Here is a 14324-nt window from a genome sequence, read left to right as displayed (position 1 = left end):
TTTTCACCAATAGGAAGCAGAGAACTTGAAAATGCAAGATTCACAATCGAATTTATTTAATTTAAAGGGACACACACAAATGTTGCTCATCGAGTAATCTAGGAACTTCCAACAAAGCCAAGGACAAGAAATTCAAGAGGAATTGACTGGTGTAGGGACCTATGGGTTCCATATACGATACAATATGATGGCCACCCACACGGGTGAGGTTGACATTATCACGTATGTTCTGGTGTTCACTCGCTCCACCTAGAGGCACAGGATCCGGATTCCCATTGGCACAGTTTATGGTTCATAGAGACAGTTGTCACCGGCAAAAGGACGATCTGGTGCGCTATTGAAATGTCCCATAAGAAAGATGGCGAGAGTCCCCATCACAAATAGTGGGAGGACCACCCAGAAACACAGAACGTCCAAGACCTTCCCAATCATCACCCAGTTCTCCATTTCCTGCAACATAAAAAAGGAGGTTACATATGGTATATTATACCCGCCCATGAGGAGTGAGAGGCGCAGCCTGTGAGGAACCTGATCATAGTCAACTAACATGTAAGTCAATGTTATATGTGGTAGTCTAGCATCATCATTCATAATATTTATGGTGGTATGAAGAGGTTAGTAACTGATGGTCTACTCAATTCATAGTCCCCCTGGTACAGTGCATCCCTGGTTCGGCGGATCACATGCCCTGTTTGTGAGGACGGGTATGTGATACCGTCGCCGTCACCCGCTGCCTCCTATACTTATATTAATGTGTGAATTACATTCATTGGTGGAGCAGTGCACCCCCCCCCCCCCTCGGTATTATAAATTCTAACCATTGGTGGCGCAGTGCCCCCCACCCAAGTATTAGTATCATTGGTGGCCGTTCTGATCAGTGTAATTGGGCTCTGATCTGTTACCATGGCAGCCAGGATGTGTGTTCTATGCACAGGGCAGCAGGGAGAGTGTAAAGTCCCATTCACCCTAATAGAGCTTTATTAGAGTGAATAGGACAAGGGGCTAATAGTAAATAAAAAGTAAAAAAAAACACAAAAATACTAAAAGTTAAAATCGCTCCCTTTCACAATTTTACATATAAAATTTACAAACAATAAAAAATAAACATATTACATATCGCCATGCCCAAAAAAAGTGTGAACTATTAAAATATCAAAAAATATTTCCTATGCGGTGAACGCCGTAACGGAAAAACAACCGTGCGATTCGCCTTTTTTTGTCACCTTGCCCCCTCAAAAAATAGGATAGGGCTGCTCTATTACGGGCGGGACATTCCATAAAATATGGAATGCACACAGACTTTTTGGTGTTTTATTTTTTCGGACGGTATCGAAATCGAATCAAAATTTTGGTATCATGACAAAATGAGAAAAAGTGACAGGGTCTGAAGACTTTCTGCATGCATTTTATATAAATGCCATCTCTGGTGGTCTTGTGGGTTAGCCAGTTTCATCTCTGGTGGTCTTGTGGGTTAGCCAGTATCATCTCTGGTGGTCTTGTGGGTTAGCCAGTATCATCTCTGGTGGTCTTGTGGGTTAGTCAGTATCATCTCTGGTGGTCTTGTGGGTTAGCCAGTATCATCTTTGGTGGTATTATGGGTTAGCCAGTATCATCTCTGGTGGTCTTGTGGGTTAGCCAGGATCTTCTCTGGTGGTCTTGTGGGTTAGCCAGTATCATCTCTGGTGGTATTATGGGTCAGCCAGTATCATCTTTGGCAGTCTTGTGGGTTGGTCAGTATCATCTCTGGTGGTCTTGTGGGTTAGTCAGTATCATCTCTGGTGGTCTTGTGGGTTAGCCAGTATCATCTCTGGTGGTCTTGTGGGTTAGCCAGTATCATCTCTGGTGGTTTTGTGGGTTAGTCAGTATCATCTCTGGTGGTCTTGTGGGTTAGCCAGTATCATATCTGGCGGTATTGTGGGTTAGCCAGTATCATCTCTGGTGGTTTTGTGGGTTAGTCAGTATCATCTCTGGTGGTCTTGTGGGTTAGCCAGTATCATCTCTGGTGGTCTTGTGGGTTAGCCAGTATCATCTCTGGTGGTTTTGTGGGTTAGTCAGTATCATCTCTGGTGGTCTTGTGGGTTAGCCAGTATCATATCTGGCGGTATTGTGGGTTAGCCAGTATCATATCTGGTGGTATTGTGGTTTAGCCAGTATCATATCTGGCGGTATTATGGGTTAGCCAGTATCATCTCTGGTAGTCTAGTGGCCTGATTTCATAATCTTCCTGATGGGATGTGTAATTTTTCTAATGATCTAGTATTGATATCCCTGGTGGACTAGTGGGTAAGTCAGCAATAGTTCTAGTGTTCTAGTCCTCACTTACCTGTCCAAACTTCAGCATTGTGCCTGAGGTCTATAACAGCAACCCACTAGTCCACAAGAGTCATCATTAGAGACGAGTGAATTTCTCGAAATTAATTTGAGATCAGATTCTAGCAAATCGGTTGGCAGATTCTGTTCACGTAAGAATAAATTCGATCCGAATCCAAAGTGCTCTGATTGCCCTGAAAAGTCATGTATGACCCTATGGGGTCTCCTAGGACTGTATCCAACACCTTTCAGGCTCTTTAACGCAAAGACAGCATTAGTAATGTCATAGGGACACAGACATACATAGCCATGTGGACGCCGGCGGTTTCAATCACACTGTACAGTTGGATTTGTTAGTTTTTTTTTTATTAAAAAACTTTCCGAAAATTATCCCTTGTTTTGGGCAGATGTTTGTCGGTGTTCATGAAATAGCTTGTTCTGAGCAATGTGGCCCAAAAATTATTCCTTTTTGGAAAGCAGCAACAGGTCTGGTGTTAAAAGGGTTTTCAGAAGTTTTTATATTGATGACCTATCCTCAGGATAGGTCATCAGTATCTGATCTGTGGGGGTCTGACACCCGGGACCCTCGCCGATCAGCTGTTTGAGAAGGCACCAGTGCTAACCTAGCACAGCGCCGTACACTATATAGCGGCTGTGCTCGCTGAGCTGCTCCTAGGCCACGTGACAGATGAACGTGATGTCACTGAACCATCATACATGGACTCTAAGCAACTAGGTGACTGGGTGGGGAGCTTCCACTAAATCACAAGGCCACCAGGGACAAGGCATGGCGGACTTAGACATTTAGAATGAAACCAAAGGCAAGTGCTCTCCTGTTAGAGAAATAGATGGTTTCTGAAAACTGGGGGCAGCGGTGGACAGGGTAGACTCATAGGTGGCTCCTCAGTAAACAGGACACTCACGGCTCCGGATGCGTTTTGCTCCTTTGTGCTGGCTGTGATGAAGTTACAGGCATCCACACAGTTCTTGATTTCTGGGGCACAATGGGTCAAGCTTCTGTACAAAGTAGTCACATCGGCATCGAATAGATTACCTGGAATGAGGGATGGAAGCGTCATATTAGTTGTAGGCTTCCTGAAGGACTTCTGACCTTTACTGTTAATATAATACGTTTTGGTGTTTTTATATCCTGTGTTATTATTACATCTTCTATGTTATTATATAATTGGCTGATATTATATTTGACTGTTTGGACACTACTCATATTTTATCTACTTATACTTGTGGTCCTTGGTCATCTTGAGGCTCCTGTCACTGCGTTTCTTGCTCATCCTGAACCTTCTGATCACTGTGTTTCCTGCTCAGCTTGGACCTCCTCATCATTATGGTCCTTGCATGGGAAGACTAGCCATAGACCCTTCAGGGAAAATTCCCGGTGGGCGAATGCCCTGGAGGCCTCCCAAGCCCTCTTCATGGCCGCTTCCCAGGTACATAACCTTCTGAAGCTCTCACAATGCTATGAGCATCAAGTACTTACTCCCTCCTGCTCTGTGGTATTTGGTTCTTCTGGGGCAGTATTTAGTGCTACGCTATGGTATTGCTGGCCCATCTACTTCTGTTGCCCCTGAGTACTTGTGGCTTGTGTAGGCCCTACGCACTTGTGTTGCCCCACTTTCTGTCAATTTGGACTCATCTCCAACACAGGGCCACTATTAGGTATTTTTCCAGGGCCACTTTAAGTTCCTAGTCCGCCTTTGGGTCCTTGTTTATTTTGAACCTCCTGATCAATGTGGTCCCTTTTCATCCTGAGCCTACTGATGCCTCTGTTTTCTGCTCATCATGAGGCTCCTCATCACCGTGGTTCATGCTTATCCTGAGCCTTCTGATCACAGTGTTCCTTGCACATCCTGATCCCTGCTTTGATTGCTCATCATGATCCTCTTGATCCCTATGTTCCTTCTGATCCTGAGCCTCCTGATCACTGAGGCCCTTGCTTATCCTGAGCCTCCTCATTGCTGTGTTCCTTGCTCATTCTCATCCTCCTAATCGCTATGTACCTGCTGATCCTAAGCCTCCTGATCGCTGGGGTACTTTTTCATCCTTAGCCCCTTGATCTTTATGTTTCTTGTTCATTCTGCACCTCCTTATCACTGTGGTCATCCTAACCCTCCTCATCATTATAGTCCTGCTTATCTTCAACCTGACGATCCATGTGTTCCTTGCTCATCCTCACCCTCTTAATTCCAGTGGTCTTTGCTCATTCTGACCCTCTTCTTCCATGTGGTGACTGCTGATCCTACTCATCTATAATCTTTGCTCACCTACCGTTTCTTCACCACCGTAGCCCTTTCCTTCCTGTTCCTTCTCACCTTTGTGGCCCCTGCTCATCCCGGGCTTGTCTCTCTGCCTCTCGAACATCAGTTCGCTTCGTGGCTTCTTTAGTATATACTCCTCAGCCTTTAACATGATCCCCAGCGAGCTTCTCCTCCTCTCTTGCGGGGTCTTCTCTGCCTCCTCACATGGCGCGATCTCCATGAGTAAGTAACGTGGAAGCACCTCCAGAAGCATCTGACGTGAGAAAATTCTAGATCATTAGTACATTTGTTTATACCTTTATACCGCTTATCCAAGTTTTTGTGTCTAGGGCCCAGATGCCCAAGTGTGGGCTCAAACATGACATGTAAATCAATGTTTTTGGTAACACCTCTTCCTGATGGGCTCTTCTTTAGCTCTGCTCAGTAACTCCAGCTCAGCTGAGCTGTCTGTTGGAGTCTACGGTAGTCTGGCCACTTTAAAGGGATTGCTTCATGAAGATATCTCCTGTCCAAATACCCTATTAAGACATATGGACGTCACAGAATATCATCCCCGCCCAAAAATACTATGTGTTAGCAGAGCAGACAAAAGCCGTCCCTATTCATCTGAATTGCCTCCATAAAAAAGGACGCTGTCAGCAGTTTTGACTATGCTAAACTGCTAACAGCACTAGGCAGCAGCTGGGGAGAGCAGAATAGATATATCTTTTATGGAGCTATCGTGAGTAGTGTGAATATAAAGTTTTATTCTGCCAGGTTCTGCTCGCACAAGGGCCCAGGAGGCGGAGCTTCATTGTGAAGCTTGCTTTGCATTAAAGGGGTTATCCCACTTAGCGTTTTTAAACTTACCTGCTGCCACCGCGCGTTCACTTCCTGGATTCTGGCTGGGGGCGGGCTTCATCTTGATTGAAGTCTTCTCCCGGCCGTGCCGCGCGCTGGACTGAATGCGCACGCCGCCGCGCATGCGCAATGGTGACTTATTCCTACAGAGCCGGCGTGCGCGTTCGCAGCTCTGTACTATTCTGGCCGGGAAGAAGTCACCGTCGCGCATGCGCGGCAGCGTGCGCGTTCAGAACAGCGAGCGGACCGGCCGGGAGAAAAGAAGGAGTCTTCTGGGCAAGCGCGACCTTCCGGCTTTTGGAGAAGAGCGGAGGTCGTAACCAGGGGAGACCGAGTCACAACAATCAGGTAAGTGGGGATGAATTTTATCCTAATCGGTGGGGATTTGTTAATAAAGTATATTTACAAAAATGATCACTGTCAAATCATTAACAGATTTAACAGTGATCATTATGATGGGATAACCCCTTTAAGCTCCTTGGCAGCCCCTCCCCCTGCTCTGAGTGACAGTTGGTTGGATGCTAGAGCTGTCACTCAGCACAGAGTAGGGACTGTGAAGTTGTTCACTGCAAGGCACACGTCACAGTGAAGCTCCACAGGAGCGGGAACCTGGCAGAATAAAACTTAATACATACACTACTCCACTCAACCTCTAAACAGTTCTCTCAGCAGTTAAGCATAGTCAAAACTGCTGATAGATACCCTTTAAGGATGTTTTCCGAGATTCTAATATCTTCAGAATAGCTCAGCAATATCAGATCGGAGGCGGCTGTGGCGCTCACTGTTCCTAGGCCAGTGATCTCTCTTTCATCATACATGGCCGAGGCGCAGGTCAGTCTCATTTAAGCGACTAGGACTGATCTGCAATGCAAAGGACAGCACTATCTAGTGCACGACATTGTGCTCCATGAACTGTGAGGAGGCCACAGCTGATCAGTGGGGGTCCCGGTGTTTGGACCCCTGTTGATCTGATATTGACGGCCTAGGGTGAGCTGATTTCGACCAGGGAATAAACTGAAGCAACTGGAAAAAAAATGAAAGGGGTGATCCAAGATTAGAAAAATATGGATGCTTTCCTAATCCTGCACAACCCCTTTACTAATGATCTATTTCTGATATATGGACTGGAGTTATATTTCAAGGCCTGGTAATGGATCAGTACTATACATTATTGAGGTTCTCAAGCGTTTCACTTTGGCAGTCAGGTTGTGGGTACTTGGCATCCGTAGTGATACATTCAGGACAATGACGCAGCTGAGAGCGTCGATACGAGCATTACAAAGATCAGGTATCTGAAAGATAAGCATTGTATTTCTGTAGAATTAGAATGTTTCTAACACATGGGTAGAAGACAATGTCACCTACTTTCCGATGAGCGGGACGCTGAGCGATGTCTCCGGAACACTCTTAGCAATTAGGAACAGAAACACAGTCTGGGCCAGGAGGACCGAGATGGACACTGTGCACTTCTGACCTCCAGCTAGAGAAGATGGATACAGAAGGGGGTGAAGACAAAAGGACATTCGCAGGCAATCCCACCAGTATGGAGGGCAGTAATATTATGAGCAATAGTCTAACAAACACCCCCTAATAAAATTCAGATACCAACATCATACTTCAGAAAATGTTCAGATGCTCTGCCTGGGCTAGGACTTCTTCATTTAACGTTACCCAACCAATGGCTTTTTTACCATCTATGGGTGGAATTGCTCTTTGCAGTCTTTTTTTTTTTTTTGTCCACCTCACCTTTTGCTGGAAGAAAGTAGATCAGTACAGCTAGGGATGAAATGAGGACACAAGGAACAATAACATTGATGATGTAGAACAGAGGTTTTCGTTGAATAATCAAGAAGAAGCGAATCTCCTGATACTCCAGGTTCTCGGAAGTGTACGCCTTATTTATAACCTTCTTCGCAGGACGGTGCTTAATTGCCCACTCTCCATTTTCTGGAAAGAACAAACAGAGAAGGTAAAGGAGAATGAACATACTGGTCAGGGTCTGGTATGGTTGTTGAATATGCGGAGTAGAAAAAGAAACTTGTTCTTGCATTAATATGCAAAAGTCCATATCTTTGCATGTTGGTGAGAGAACAAGGCATTGGTACCTAGAGTGTGATTCAACTTTTTGGGGGAAACCATTGCAGAGATCATCTGAAAGTCCGTCATCAAGTTTTAAATGCACAGGAACCAGCCCTGGCCTAAGACGTCTTCTGTGAGGTAATTAAATATTGAGGCACTCAGTCTGGAACTTATGCAAATAAAGTAATTTTTATTCTTTCATTTTTTCTATGCCATCCATAGGCCCGTTATATGTTAAAGGGTAACAGATTAATTTCTGACCAGACGTTTCGGTCCTGGTAGACCTTCATCAGTGGTCATGTTATCTGTGAAGAGTATGGGTTCTGCCTGGGCGCAAGGTTGCATCCAGCGCCCAGGCAGAACCCATACTCTTCACAGATAACATGACCACTGATGAAGGTCTACCAGGACCGAAACGTCTGGTCAGAAATTAATCTGTTACCCTTTAACATATAACGGGCCTATGGATGGCATAGAAAAAATGAAAGAATAAAAATTACTTTATTTGCATAAGTTCCAGACTGAGTGCCTCAATATTTAATTATCTGGATACGGCCTAATAAGCCCTTGATTGGCACCGGTATCAAAATTCGAGAGTGCGGTTCCTCACTTCTCCACAGTCTTCTGTGAGGTAGTCACATCTTGAGGTTTTATAAAAAATAAAAAAAACTTTCTGAGACTCTATTGTACGTGTAGAAGGACATCTACAAAGAGCAAACTTGTTGGATGTACACCATTGAGGTCTGCTTCTAGAACCAGGGTCTAGGGGTCTCTTTTAGGCATTGCATCAGGACATAACTAAAGGGTCACCAGGAGGGGTTACAACAAATCCACCTCGAATCACCTGTAAATGCCTCAGGGTCAATGTCCACCCATTCTATCATGTTCTGTGTTTCATCATCAAGGGCTAACTGAAGGTCAACCTCATTCGCATTGTAGGTTTTAGACCTGAAAAAAACAAAAAAAAACATGAAACAATGGTATTCCTGTACCTCACTCTTAAAGGAATCTTCCATCCTTATCAACACTTGAGTTCCTAAGTTAGGAGGTCAGGGCAGGTCCAGGAACCATCTATCTAACTTTGGACAGTGACCTAACCTACAGGAAAGTCAAGCTGAAGTGGTAAATGTAGAGATGTAGGTAATCTTATCATTATGGTGGCAAGGAAGTTAAGAGTCATAGATTTCTTCACCTGAACACCAGTGAGCAATTCTGCCAATCAAATGGGAAGTAAGTGACGTCAACACTGCATGTACTCCTGAAGATGGCTGGTGGAAGCCAATACATATATCCGGTGCTGTACACGAGCACATTGGCATAGTACGCCACATCAAACTGACCATCGATACTAAAAGACAGCATAGGAGTGGGAATGGGTTACCCAGTAGTGGGAGTAACAAATTGTAAGATGGAGGACAAGTTTCTATCTTCTAACTTACTTGTTCTCCAGGACTATATCGGGAAGCCACACCATGTAATATGGAACGCGCACAATTCCAACGCCGCCATAATCAGATTAATTCCAGGTCAGCCGGTAATCGTCCCATGTCTTCAAGAGATTAGAACAATTAGACAGGTCTGATGGTTGTGAAGACCCTGCATACAGTACATGAGCCCAGGTCTCAGTTGCCTGAATGTCTAAGGAGCTGGACTTTCAAGCACAACTGGAGATGCACTTTAAGTATTCAGATCTTTGTCTTCCAATGAGTTTTTATGGCTACTAAGCTGGGCTAAAAGTTTTATCTAACGGGGTCTAACCACAGATACCCCATTGATTCAACTAAGCTCCTGGGCCTCAATGCAAAATCTGTAATTCCAACCCCCCTCCCCCTTCCCATATCAGACAATCATGAGTATTTTATGGCAAAGAGGCCTTTAGGTATCCTAAGGTAAAAGGTTTTGGATGCAACTGCTGCCTCTTCACCTATATCTACGTCTCTGTGTTGCCCATTACCAGCAAAGAGGAGGCCATACATGTCCAGTCACTCTTTATTTAGGGAAATGATGGGAACCGGAAATGGGCTATCGCATTCTCTGGAATCATAATTGCTGATATGCCATAAAGCTTAAGGCACTAAAGTTCATGTAACTTAGTTTTCTGGACTATAATATTGATGGCCTGTCCTTACAATGGGCTAATTGGCAAGGGTCTGACTCCTGGCAACCTTGTCAATGAGTTGAATAAAAGGACCATAGACTCCCTTTCAATTGTTATCAGGCACAGCTCCATACACTTGGCTGTGCCAGGTACTGCATCTCTTGTGAATAAGTCTGAGTTGCAGTGCTAGGCAAGGTGCATGGGTATGGTGCTCTATCTGGTAACCATTTATGGGTTTCGACTAGTATGTTAAAAACTCAACACATTGACCGAGCACATCTTCAACAAACCAAGAGAACATCTCTTGAGCTAAGAAGTAACACTAAATTATATACAGTAAAATTCCTTTCAAATGGCATAAGTGCTGGATTATCAGATATTCTGGATACTAGGATGGCACAGGAAGATGTTAACTTTTTAGGACCAAGAAGTAGTAAAAAAGCCCAACATAAAATGTTCTGCCAACAGTCTCATTGAACTCCACTTTGTCAGATTATCAGAGTTCTCCTTTCACCAGATGCATTATGTTACTCACGATTAATATCCACACGTTGGTCGTCAGGGTCTCTTCTCGTTCTTTCTGCCAAAATAAATGAATGAATGGGGACTATGTGTTACCACACAGAACTGGTCAGGGCATGGATTGACTCATGAAGAACACTTACCAGGGAGATTAAGTTGGTCAACGTGAGTTTCAGATTCACTTGAACAATGTCATTGATAGACTTCACTGGACGGGTTTGTTTATCATAGTTAGAGAAGAGGTCTCCTATAAGCTTAGCCTCCTCGCTGGCCAATGAACCTGGGAAAAGCAGAAAAGACAACTGGTAGAAATATACTACAAGGAACTTGTATTCTTGAATTGTCCTTCTTCTATGTTTAGATGGAGATTCTCTACTGTTCAACATGGTGCATTGCAGTATCCCAGTTACTGGATGTAAGTAGTTATTATAGGGGTTGTCTATCATGGAGAGAATACCACCATAGGGACCCCTCTTTGATGGTTAGATTTGGCAGCTTCATCATGGTTCTTGGCTGTGTTGGATCATGGGTATTGATTGTCCCCCAGATCCAGTAACCACTAGTAACTAACTCTCAGTAGCCTAACCTTGGGAGACTTGATGTATAACTATTGTTGAAACTAGATTGAAGGTTCAGAGCATCCCAATTATAGGACATCTGAATGAGTAGCTCTTATTGAATGGATCCCACCATAAGGACCCCTCTTTGAGCTCCATTATGATTCTTGGTTATGTTGGACCCAGTGATTTGAAAGGACATGGACACTGAGTTACCATCATATTAGCTACTCATCAAAGAACTTGGCACCCTGTCTTTTACAGACCTGAAGTTTAACCATTGACTAAATTTTATAGAGGGTTTAGAGTATCAACATTACTAGATGTCTGAATGGGTAACTATAATGAGGAGAGATAAGTCACACGTGGTGTACCTCAAGGGTCCATCCTGGGTCCAATTTTTTAAATTATCTTTGTAGGCGACTTAGGAGAAGGTTTGATAGGTAAGGTTTGCCTGTTTGCCGATGACACAAAGGTGTGTAATAGGGTTGATATTCCTGAAGGCATTAGTAACATAGAAAAAGATTTAGCTTCTCTGGATAAATGGTCCAAATAATGGAAACTGCAGTTCAATGTTTCCAAATGGAAAATAATGCACTTGGGGAGAAGGAACCCACAGTCTGAGTATTGTATTGGCAGCTCCTTGTTATCGAGGACTTCAGAAGAGAAGGATTTAGGTGTTCTGATATCAGACAGCTTCAAATGAGTGCACAGTGTGGACAGGCAGCAGGGAAAACAAGTAGGATGCTTGGCTGTATCTCTAGAGGTATAACCAGTAGAGAGGGAGAGATTGTGATACCGCTGTATAGAACGCTAGTGAGACCTGTGTCCGTGAAAAAATTAGATGTGTCCGTGATTTTGTTGAGGCTGGTGGTACCTGACTATAATTTTGGTGGTAGTTATCATTTTTCAGCTCACAGTAAATGCTGGTGATGAGTTCTTATCAGTATATTGAGCTATAGTCCTGGATTACTTATCATCTTTATCATTCATTATGGTTTTCCAATTCATCCATAAAAAATGTTGGCTGTCCGTGATTTTGGGATAAGTTGTCCAGAAAAAAAGAAAAATTCTGGTTGGCAACTCTGGTTCCACCTAATTGGCAGTCTATCCCTTGCAACGGACACAGAAGGCGGCAGAGAGAAAGTGGGAGCATGTCAAAGCTACCTGAAATTGTGAGCCCAATAAAAGAACTGCTTCTGAAGATCACAGGAGCCTTCTGCCTTTTTGTAAGTGGGCTTCCCCTCCTTATCTGTCCCGTGAGCCACGGAGCTGAAAACATAGTGGGAAGTAAGGAAAAGGACGCCATAGCAGTACAGAGCTGGCAGATTCCACAGAAGGGAGGCACCCGTGCTTGTGAGAGAAATATATCTAACTGTGCAGCCGAAGAGGGGAATAGTTAGGCTGAGAAAGACATTAGGGAAGACCTGTTTCTTCACAGTTATGATTGTACAAAGAAGCACAGCCATTATACAAATTAATTTTTATTTAAAGGGAACCTGTCACCAGGATTTTGTGTATAGAGCTGAGGACATGGGTTGCTAGATGGCCGCTAGCACATCCGCAATATCCAGTCCCCATAGCTCTGTGTGCTTTTATTGTGTAAAAAAAACGATTTGATTCATATGCAAATGAACCTTAGATGAGTCCTGTCCCTGAGATAAGTCCAGCGTGAAGGAGCCCAGCACCGCCCCGCATCCTCAGATTCTCCTCCTTGCTCCCCGACGTCAGAAAGCTAGAGCACCGTAATCTTGCAATGCGCGAGCTAGCGCATGCGCAGTGTCGTCATAGTGTTCCTTCCCTGTGCTGGCATCAGCTTCAGGGAACAAACTGCGCATGCGCTAGCTCGCGCATTGCGAGATTACGGCACTCTAGCTTTCTGATGTCGGGGAGCAAGGAGGAGATTCGGAGGATGCGGGGCGGTGCTGGGCTCCTTCACAGTGGGCGTGGCTGGACTCAGAGTCAGAGAACGCTGGACTCATCTCTCAAGCATCGTTTTTTTGACACAATAAAAGCACACAGAGCTATGGGGACTGGGTATTGTGGATGTGCTAGCAGCCATCTAGCAGCCCATGTCCTCAGCTATATACACAACATCCTGGTGATAGGTTCCCTATAAGTCTTACAGTTTATGCATAAAAGATCCTTGGGAGACATGAAGATTGACCACTGTCCAAAAGGGAACAAGGGTTTGGACTATCTAAATTATAGATATGTACCTGACTAGCTATTTTAGAAATAGTCTATTATGGACATAATAGGGGACCCTTCTTTTATGGATAGATTCGGGATCAAGGGTGGTTCTTGGTTGAACATTGAGTTACTGCCATAGTAGATACTCATCAAAGTTCTCAGTAGCTTGTTTGTGAGGGACCTGAAGTTTGATCATTGAGCAAAATTTATATAGGGTTCCGACTATTTGAATAACTAGATGTCTGAATGAGTAGCTACTACTGGAATTGTCCATTATGGAATGTATCATACCATGGTCAGATTTGGGAGCTCCATCATGATTCCTGTTGGACCCAATGAAATCAATGAACATGGGCATTGAGGTTCCTCTGATCATAATAGCTACTGAACGAAAATCTCAGCAGCTTGTCTTTGAGGACTTGAACCTTCACTACTGTCGTAAATAGGCCAAGGGTTTACAGTATCCTGACCAGTAAATGTCTGAACGACTAGCTATAATAGGGTGGGTCCATTATGGAAAGTATCCCGCCATAGGATCTGCTCTTTTTAGTGGATAGATTTGAAACATCAGCCGTGGTTCTTGGTTGTGTTGGACTCACTATTTTTTATTGGACATGGATATTAAGGTACTTGACCATAATACTTACTCATACGGTTGATCTCAGTAGACATTTATTTTGACTATTGTCCAAAATGGACTAAAAGTCTGGAGCATCCCACCATAGGGACCCCTCTGTAATGATTAGATTTATTAGTTCCATCATGATTCTTGGCTGTTGGATCCACTGATTTCACTAGACAAGACATTTGAGATCCCAGTAGCTTGTCTTGGAAGAATTTCTAATTTGACCATTGACTAAAACGGATCACTTCATTAAGAAAGATTAACGTTAAAAGTAGGAGGACAACCCTAAAACAATGTCACAATATCTTCTATAGGGTTCTTCTACTGGGGTTTGTCTGATACTTCAGGGAAAACAAGCTAAGACTGATAGCACCAATAATAGCTGGTTATGTGGTATCTTTTGGACCAGCTAGTCATAGGGATGGCCCATAGCTACAGGAATCAAGGTCCAGGTGGTACAGTTTGGACAACTGATTGCTTGCGCTGATAATACTGTACATGCCTAGAAGATCATGAATGATGGCAGAAACTAGATTCAGCTATTTGCTTTGCATGGCCTTCTCTGAAGATAACATTTCCTCATGTATGGTGCACTATACTAGAAGTTGGACGCCCTCCGACCACATGTGGTGCACACAGCAGACAGCGAACTGAAAAACACAGGAGAACCACAGCACGCTGCCAGCTCTATACATAGACAGACAGAGGGATTGACTCACAGATCAGAAGTGGAAGCAAGAAGAAGGATCTCAACCCCCAACCCATGACTAGATTGTCAGTTTCACATCCAGCAATATAGAACCGTAATACAGGACATGGAGAAG

At 44.0% G+C, this 14324-nt stretch overlaps 1 pseudogene; it reads right to left on the bottom strand.

The window, feature by feature from the left end:
• Window positions 1–34: 34 nt before the first annotated feature.
• Window positions 35–14324, bottom strand: LOC122929358 (annotated as a pseudogene).

The sequence above is a fragment of the Bufo gargarizans genome, chromosome 2, assembly GCF_014858855.1.
Source record: "Bufo gargarizans isolate SCDJY-AF-19 chromosome 2, ASM1485885v1, whole genome shotgun sequence".
NCBI classification, from domain to species: domain Eukaryota; kingdom Metazoa; phylum Chordata; class Amphibia; order Anura; family Bufonidae; genus Bufo; species Bufo gargarizans.
Note: the sequence above shows the minus strand (reverse complement) of the source record. Positions and strands in the feature narration are given on the sequence as shown.